This window comes from Pseudophryne corroboree, chromosome 8, assembly GCF_028390025.1.
Source record: "Pseudophryne corroboree isolate aPseCor3 chromosome 8, aPseCor3.hap2, whole genome shotgun sequence".
NCBI classification, from domain to species: domain Eukaryota; kingdom Metazoa; phylum Chordata; class Amphibia; order Anura; family Myobatrachidae; genus Pseudophryne; species Pseudophryne corroboree.
Genome location: NC_086451.1, coordinates 99956193 through 99965910, shown reverse-complemented (window position 1 = coordinate 99965910; position 9718 = coordinate 99956193).

The window sequence follows — 9718 nt, the reverse complement described above, 5'->3', positions numbered from 1 at the left end:
GTTGTAGAAGAGGTACCTTGACTATCACCTGCTGAGAGTACAGCTTGTGAATGGCTTCCAAAACAGTCTCCCTTTCTGAGGGGGACGTTGGTAAAGCAGACTTCAGGAAACGGCGAGGCGGATCTGTCTCTAGTTCCAACCTGTACCCCTGAGATATTATCTGCAGGATCCAGGGATCTACCTGCGAGTGAGCCCACTGCGCGCTGAAATTCTTGAGACGACCGCCCACCGCCCCCGAGTCCGCTTGAGAAGCCCCAGCGTCATGCTGAGGCTTTTGTAGAAGCGGGGGAGGGCTTCTGTTCCTGGGAAGGAGCTGCCTGTTGGTGTCTCTTCCCCCTTCCTCTGCCTCGTGGCAGATATGAATATCCCTTTGCTCTCTTGTTTTTAAAGGAACGAAAGGGCTGCGGTTGAAAAGTCGGTGTCTTTTTCTGTTGGGGAGTAGCTTGAGGTAAAAAGGTGGATTTCCCGGCTGTAGCCGTGGCCACCAAATCTGATAGACAGACTCCAAATAACTCCTCCCCTTTATACGGCAAAACTTCCATATGCCGTTTTGAGTCCGCATCGCCTGACCACTGTCGCGTCCATAAACTTCTTCTGGCCGAAATGGACATAGCACTTACCCGTGATGCCAGTGTGCAGATATCCCTCTGTGCATCACGCATATAAAGAAATGCATCCTTTATTTGCTCTAAAGACAGTAAAACATTGTCCCTATCCAGGGTATCAATATTTTCAATCAGGGACTCTGACCAAGCTACTCCAGCACTGCACATCCAGGCTGTCGCTATAGCTGGTCGTAGTATAACACCTGTATGTGTGTATATACTTTTTTTTCCATCCTCCTATCTGCTGGATCTTTAAGTGCGGCCGTCTCAGGAGAGGGTAACGCCACTTGTTTAGATAAGCGTGTGAGCGCCTTGTCCACCCTAGGAGGTGTTTCCCAGCGCGCCCTAACCTCTGACGGGAAAGGGTATAAAGCTAATAACTTCTTTGAAATTAGCATCTTTTTATCGGGGGCAACCCACGCTTCATCACATACATCATTTAGTTCTTCTGATTCAGGAAAAACTATAGGTAGTTTTTTCACACCCCACATAATACCCTGTTTAGTGGTACCTGTAGTATCAGCTAAATGTAACGCCTCCTTCATTGCCAAAATCATATAACGTGTGGCCCTACTGGAAAATACGGTTGATTCGTCACCGTCGCCACTGGAATCAGTGCCTGTGTCTGGGTCTGTGTCGACCGACTGAGGCAAAGGGCGTTTTACAGCCCCTGACGGTGTTTGAGGCGCCTGGACAGGCACTAACTGATTGTCCGGCCGTCTCATGTCGTCAAACGACTGCTTTAGCGTGTTGACACTATCCCGTAATTCCATAAATAAAGGCATCCATTCTGGTGTCGACCCCCTAGGAGGTGACATCCCCATATTTGGCAATTGCTCCGCCTCCACACCAATATCGTCCTCATACATGTCGACACACACGTACCGACACACAGCAGACACACAGGGAATGCTCTTAACGAAGACAGGACCCCACTAGCCCTTTGGGGAGACAGAGGGAGAGTTTGCCAGCACACACCAAAAGCGCTATATATGACAGGGATAGCCTTATAATAAGTGCTCCCTGTATAGCTGCTTTTATAATATAATTTTTGCCACTATTTTGCCCCCCCCTCTCTTGTTTTACCCTGTTTCTGTAGTGCAGTGCAGGGGAGAGACCTGGGAGCCGTCCTGACCAGCGGAGCTGTGTAAGGAAAATGGCGCTGTGTGCTGAGGAGATAGGCCCCGCCCCTTTTCCGGCGGGCTCGTCTCCCGCTCTTTAGTGTATTCTGGCAGGGGTTAAATATCTCCATATAGCCTCCGGGGGCTATATGTGAGGTATTTTTTAGCCAAATAGGTTTTCATTTGCCTCCCAGGGCGCTCCCCTCCCAGCGCCCTGCACCCTCAGTGACTGCCGTGTGAAGTGTGCTGAGAGGAAAATGGCGCACAGCTGCAGTGCTGTGCGCTACCTTTAGAAGACTGAGGAGTCTTCTGCCGCCGATTCTGGACCTCTTCATGTTTCAGCATCTGCAAGGGGGCCGGCGGCGAGGCTCCGGTGACCATCCAGGCTGTACCTGTGATCGTCCCTCTGCAGCTGATGTCCAGTAGCCAATCCATCCTGCACGCAGGTGAGTTCACTTCTTCTCCCCTAAGTCCCTCGTTGCAGTGATCCTGTTGCCAGCAGGACTCACTGTAAAATAAAAAACCTAAGCTAAACTTTCTCTAAGCAGCTCTTTAGGAGAGCCACCTAGATTGCACCCTTCTCGGCCGGGCACAAAAATCTAACTGAGGCTTGGAGGAGGGTCATAGGGGGAGGAGCCAGTGCACACCACCTGATCGGAAAGCTTTACTTTTTGTGCCCTGTCTCCTGCGGAGCCGCTATTCCCCATGGTCCTTTCAGGAACCCCAGCATCCACTAGGACGATAGAGAAAGATTGAAAACTCCACTGGGGGCAGGTACTGATATGAACGGCCAAATATTGTCTGTACAGCGCTGCGGAATATATGTGCGCTATATAAATAACTGGTAATATTATTGAGCTACCAAAAACAATCGAATAGAAAACAAACCATCCAATATGAGGAAAAAAATAAGAATTTACTTACCGATAATTCTATTTCTCATAGTCCGTAGTGGATGCTGGGGACTCCGAAAGGACCATGGGGAATAGCAGCTCCGCAGGAGACTGGGCACAAAAGTAAAAAGCTTTAGGACTACCTGGTGTGCACTGGCTCCTCCCCCTATGACCCTCCTCCAAGCCTCAGTTAAGATACTGTGCCCGGACGAGCGTACACAATAAGGAAGGATCTTGAATCCCGGGTAAGACTCATACCAGCCACACCGTACAACTTGTGATCTAAACCCAGTTAACAGCATGATAACAGAAGGAGCCTCTGAAAAGATGGCTCACAACAACAAAAACCCGATTTTTGTAACAATAACTATGTACAAGTAATGCAGACAATCCGCACTTGGGATGGGCGCCCAGCATCCACTACGGACTATGAGAAATAGAATTATCGGTAAGTAAATTCTTATTTTCTCTAACGTCCTAGTGGATGCTGGGGACTCCGAAAGGACCATGGGGATTATACCAAAGCTCCCAAACGGGCGGGAGAGTGCGGATGACTCTGCAGCACCGAATGAGAGAACTCCAGGTCCTCCTCAGCCAGGGTATCAAATTTGTAGAATTTGGCAAACGTGTTTGCCCGACCAAGTAGCTGCTCGGCAAAGTTGTAAAGCAGAGACCCCTCGGGCAGCCGCCCAAGATGAGCCCACTTTCCGTGTGGAATGGGCTTTTACAGATTCTGGCTGTGGCAGGCCTGCCACAGAATGTGCAAGCTGAATTGTACTACAAATCCAACGAGCAATAGTCTGCTTAGAAGCAGGAGCACCCAGCTTGTTGGGTGCATACAGGATAAACAGCGAGTCAGATTTTCTGACTCCAGCCGTCCTGGAAACATATATTTTCAGGGCCCTGACTACGTCCAGCAACTTGGAATCCTCCAAGTCCCTAGTAGCCGCAGGCACCACAATAGGTTGGTTTAAGTGAAATGCTGAAACCACCTTAGGTAGAAATTGAGGACGAGTCCTCAATTCTGCCCTGTCCGTATGAAAAATTAGGTACGGGCTTTTATAGGATAAAGCCGCCAATTCTGATACACGCCTGGCTGAAGCCAGGGCTAACAGCATCACCACTTTCCATGTGAGATATTTCAAGTCCACAGTGGTGAGTGGTTCAAACCAATGTGATTTTAGGAATCCCAAAACTACATTGAGATCCCAAGGTGCCACTGGAGGCACAAAAGGAGGCTGTATATGCAGTACTCCCTTGACAAACGTCTGAACTTCAGGAACAGAAGCTAGTTCTTTTTGGAAGAATATCGACAGGGCCGAAATTTGAACCTTAATGGACCCTAATTTGAGGCCCATAGACAGTCCAGTTTGCAGGAAATGCAGGAATCGACCCAGTTGAAATTCCTCTGTAGGGGCCTTCCTGGCCTCGCACCACATTTACGCCAAATACGGTGATAATGTTGTACGGTTACATCCTTCCTGGCTTTGATCAGGGTAGGGATGACTTCATCCGGAATGCCTTTTTCCTTCAGGATCCGGCGTTCAACCGCCATGCCGTCAAACGCAGCCGCGGTAAGTCTTGGAACAGACATGGTCCCTGCTGGAGCAGGTCCTGTCTTAGAGGTAGAGGCCACGGTTCTTCCGTGAGCATCTCTTGAATTTCCGGGTACCAAGTCCTTCTTGGCCAATCCGGAGCCACGAGTATAGTCTTTACTCCTCTCCTTCTTATGATTCTCAGTACTTTTGGTATGAGAGGAAGAGGAGGCAACACATACACTGACCGGTACACCCACGGTGTTACCAGAGCGTCCACAGCTATTGCCTGAGGGTCCCTTGACCTGGAGCAATATCTGTCCAGTTTTTTGTTGAGGCGAGACGCCATCATGTCCACCTTTGGTTTTTCCCAACGGTTTACAATCATGTGGAAGACTTCTGGGTGAAGTCCCCACTCCCCCGGGTGGAGATCGTGTCTGCTGAGGAAGTCTGCTTCCCAGTTGTCCACTCCCGGAATGAACACTGCTGACAGTGCTATCACATGATTTTCCACCCAGCGAAGAATCCTTGCCACTTCCGTCATTGCCCTCCTGCTTCTTGTGCCGCCCTGTCTGTTTACTAGAGATGAGCGGGTTCGGTTTCTCTGAATCCGAACCCGCCAGAACTTCATGTTTTTTTTCACGGGTCCGAGCGACTCGGATCTTCCCGCCTTGCTCGGTTAACCCGAGCGCGCCCGAACGTCATCATGACGCTGTCGGATTCTCGCGAGACTCGGATTCTATATAAGGAGCCGCGCGTCGCCGCCATTTTCACACGTGCATTGAGATTGATAGGGAGAGGACGTGGCTGGCGTCCTCTCCGTTTAGACACTTGATTTACTAATTTTGGGGAGCATTAGGAGTACTCAGTAGTGTACAGTGCAGAGTTTTGCTGATAGTGACCAGTGACCACCACTTTTATTTATAATCCGTTCTCTGCCTGAAAAAAGCGATACACAGCACACAGTGACTCAGTCACATACCATATCTGTGTGCACTGCTCAGGCCAGTGTGCTGCATCATCTATATATATTATATATCTGTCTGACTGCTCAGCTCACACAGCTTATAATTGTGGGGGAGACTGGGGAGCACTACTGCAGTGCTAGTTATAGGTTATAGCAGGAGCCAGGAGTACATAATATTATATTAAAATTAAACAGTGCACACTTTTGCTGCAGGAGTGCCACTGCCAGTGTGACTAGTGACCAGTGACCTGACCACCAGTATATAATATTAGTAGTATACTATCTCTTTATCAACCAGTCTATATTAGCAGCAGACACAGTACAGTGCGGTAGTTCACGGCTGTGGCTACCTCTGTGTCGGCACTCAGCAGCCCGTCCATAATTGTATATACCACCTAACCGTGTTTTTTTTTTCTTTCTTTATACATACATACTAGTTACGAGTATACTATCTCTTTATCAACCAGTCTATATATTAGCAGCAGACACAGTACAGTGCGGTAGTTCACGGCTGTGGCTACCTCTGTGTCGGCACTCGGCAGCCCGTCCATAATTGTATATACCACCTAACCGTGGTTTTTTTTTCTTTCTTTATACATACATACTAGTTACGAGTATACTATCTCTTTATCAACCAGTCTATATATTAGCAGCAGACACAGTACAGTGCGGTAGTTCACGGCTGTGGCTACCTCTGTGTCGGCACTCGGCAGCCCGTCCATAATTGTATATACCAGTGACCTAACCGTGGTTTTTTTTTCTTTCTTTATACATACATACTAGTTACGAGTATACTATCTCTTTATCAACCAGTCTATATATTAGCAGCAGACACAGTACAGTGCGGTAGTTCACGGCTGTGGCTACCTCTGTGTCGGCACTCGGCAGCCCGTCCATAATTGTATACTAGTATCCAATCCATCCATCTCCATTGTTTACCTGAGGTGCCTTTTAGTTGTGCCTATTAAAATATGGAGAACAAAAATGTTGAGGTTCCAAAATTAGGGAAAGATCAAGATCCACTTCCACCTCGTGCTGAAGCTGCTGCCACTAGTCATGGCCGAGACGATGAAATGCCAGCAACGTCGTCTGCCAAGGCCGATGCCCAATGTCATAGTACAGAGCATGTCAAATCCAAAACACCAAATATCAGTAAAAAAAAGGACTCCAAAACCTAAAATAAAATTGTCGGAGGAGAAGCGTAAACTTGCCAATATGCCATTTACCACACGGAGTGGCAAGGAACGGCTGAGGCCCTGGCCTATGTTCATGGCTAGTGGTTCAGGTTTTTTGGAAGGGACATCCTGCGTGACACTGCAGTGCCACTCCTAGATGGGCCCGGTGTTTGTGTCGGCCACTAGGGTCGCTTATCTTACTCACACAGCGACCTCGGTGCAAATTTTAGGACAAAAAATAATATTGTGAGGTGTGAGGTATTCAGAATAGACTGAAAATGAGTGTAAATTATGGTTTTTGAGGTTAATAATACTTTGGGATCAAAATGACCCCCAAATTCTATGATTTAAGCTGTTTTTTAGTGTTTTTTGAAAAAAACACCCGAATCCAAAACACACCCGAATCCGACAAAAAAAAATTCGGTGAGGTTTTGCCAAAACGCGTTCGAACCCAAAACACGGCCGCGGAACCGAACCCAAAACCAAAACACAAAACCCGAAAAATTTCAGGCGCTCATCTCTACTGTTTACGTGGGCGACTGCCGTGATGTTGTCCGACTGGATCAATACTGGCTGACCCTGAAGCAGAGGCCTTGCCTGACTTAGGGCATTGTAAATGGCCCTTAGTTCCAGGATATTTATGTGAAGTGACGTTTCCATGCTTGACCACAAGCCCTGGAAATTTTTTCCCTGTGTGACTGCTCCCCAGCCTCTCAGGCTGGCATCCGTGGTCACCAGGACCCAATCCTGAATGCCGAATCTGCGGCCCTCTAGGAGATGAGCACTCTAACCACCACAGGAGAGACACCCTTGTCCTTGGAGACAGGGTTATCCGCTGATGCATTTAAAGATGCGATCCGGACCATTTGTCTAGCAGATCCAACTGAAAAGTTCTTGCGTGGAATCTGCCGAATGGAATCGCTTCGTAAGAAGCCACCATCTTTCCCAGGACCCTTGTGCACTGATGCACTGACACCTGGCCTGGTCTTAGGAGCTTCCTGACTAGGTCGGATAACTCCTTGGCTTTCTCTTCCGGGAGAAACACCTTTTTCTGTACTGTGTCCAGAATCATCCCTAGGAACAGCAGACGTGTCGTCGGAATCAGCTGCGATTTTGGAATATTTAGAAACCATCCGTGCTGTCGTAGTACTATTTGAGATAGTGCTACTCCGACCTCTAACTGTTCTCTGGACCTTGCCCTTATCAGGAGATCGTCCAAGTAAGGGATAATTAAGACGCCTTTTCTTCGAAGAAGAATCATCATTTCGGCCATTACCTTGGTAAAGACCCGGGGTGCCGTGGACAATCCAAACGGCAGCGTCTGAAACTGATAGTGACAGTTCTGTACCACAAACCTAAGGTAGCCTTGGTGAGAAGGGAAAATTGGGACATGGAGGTAAGCATCCTTGATGTCCAGAGACACCATGTAGTCCCCTTCTTCCAGGTTCGCTATCACTGCTCTGAGTGACTCCATCTTGAACTTGAACCTTTTTATGTAAGTGTTCAAGGCTTTCAGATTTAAAATGGGTCTTACCGAGCCGTCCGGCTTCGGTACCACAAACAGCGTGGAGTAATACCCCTTTCCCTGTTGTAGGAGGGGTACCTTGATTATCACTTGCTGGGAATACAGCTTGTGAATGGCTTCCAATACCGCCTCCCTGTCGGAGGGAGACGTTGGTAAAGCAGACTTCAGGAACCGGCGAGGGGGAGACGTCTCGAATTCCAATTTGTACCCCTGAGATACTACCTGCAGCATCCAGGGGTCCACTTGCGAGTGAGCCCACTGCGCGCTGAAAATCTTGAGACGGGCCCCCACCGTGCCTGAGTCCGCTTGTAAGGCCCCAGCGTCATGCTGAGGACTTGGCAGAAGCGGGGGAGGGCTTCTGTTCGTGGGAAGATGCTGTCTGTTGCAGTCTGTTTCCCCTTCCTCTGCCCCGGGGCAGATATGAGTGGCCTTTTGCCCGCTTGCCCTTATGGGGACGAAAGGACTGAGCCTGAAAAGACGGTATCTTTTTCTGCTGCGAGGTGACCTGGGGTAAAAAGGTGGATTTTCCAGCCGTTGCCACCAGGTCCGATAGACCGCCCCCAAATAACTCCTCCCCTTTATACGGCAATACTTCCATATGCCGTTTGGAATCCGCATCCCCTGACCACTGTCGCGTCCATAATCCTCTTCTGGCAGAAATGGACATCGCACTTACTCTTGATGCCAGAGTGCAAATGTCTCTCTGTGCATCTCGCATATATAGGAATGCATCCTTTAAATGCTCTATAGTCAATAATATATTGTCCCTGTCCAGGGTATCAATATTTTCAGTCAGGGAATCCGACCAAGCCACCCCAGCACTGCACATCCAGGCCGAGGCGATTGCTGGTCGTAGTATAATACCAGTATGTGTGTATATACTCTTAAGGATATTTTCCAGCTTTCTATCAGCTGGTTCCTTTAGTTCGGCCGTATCAGGAGACGGTAACGCCACTTGTTTTGATAAGCGTGTGAGCGCCTTATCCACTCTAGGGGGTGTTTCCCAACGCGCCCTAACCTCTGGCGGGAAAGGGTATAATGCCAATAATTTTTTAGAAATTAGCTGTTTCTTATCTGGGGAAACCCACGCTTCATCACACACCTCATTCAATTCATCTGATTTCAGGAAAAACTACGGGTAGTTTTTTCACACCCCACATAATACCCTTTTTTGTGGTACTTGTAGTATCAGAAATGTTCAAAACCTCCTTCATTGCCGTGATCATGTAACGTGTGGCCCTACTGGAAAATACGTTTGTTTCCTCACCGTCGACACTGGAGTCAGTGTCCGTGTCTGTATCGACCTGAGGTAACGGGCGCTTTATAGCCCCTGACGGTGTTTGAGACGCCTGTACAGGTATTAACTGATTTGCCGGCTGTCTCATGTCGTCAACAGTCTTTTGTAAAGTGCTGACACTATCACGTAAATCTTTCCATAAGACCATCCAGTCAGGTGTCGACTCCCTAGGGGGTGACATCACTAACACAGGCAATTGCTCCGCCTCCACACCATTTTCCTCCTCATACATGTCGACACAACGTACCGACACAGCACACACACAGGGAATGCTCTGATAGAGGACAGGACCCCACTAGCCCTTTGGGGAGACAGAGGGAGAGTTTGCCAGCACACACCAGAGCGCTATATATATATATATATATATATATATATATATATATATATATATATACAGGGATAACCTTATATAAGTGTTTTTCCCTAATATAGCTGCTGTATATATTTCTATGCCAATTTAGTGCCCCCCTCTCTTTGTTTTACCCTGTTTCTGTAGTGCAGGACTGCAGGGGAGAGTCAGGGAGCCTTCCTCCAACGGAGCTGTGAGGAAAAATGGCGCCAGTGTGCTGAGGAGATAGGCCGCCGTGAAGGGGGTGGAGC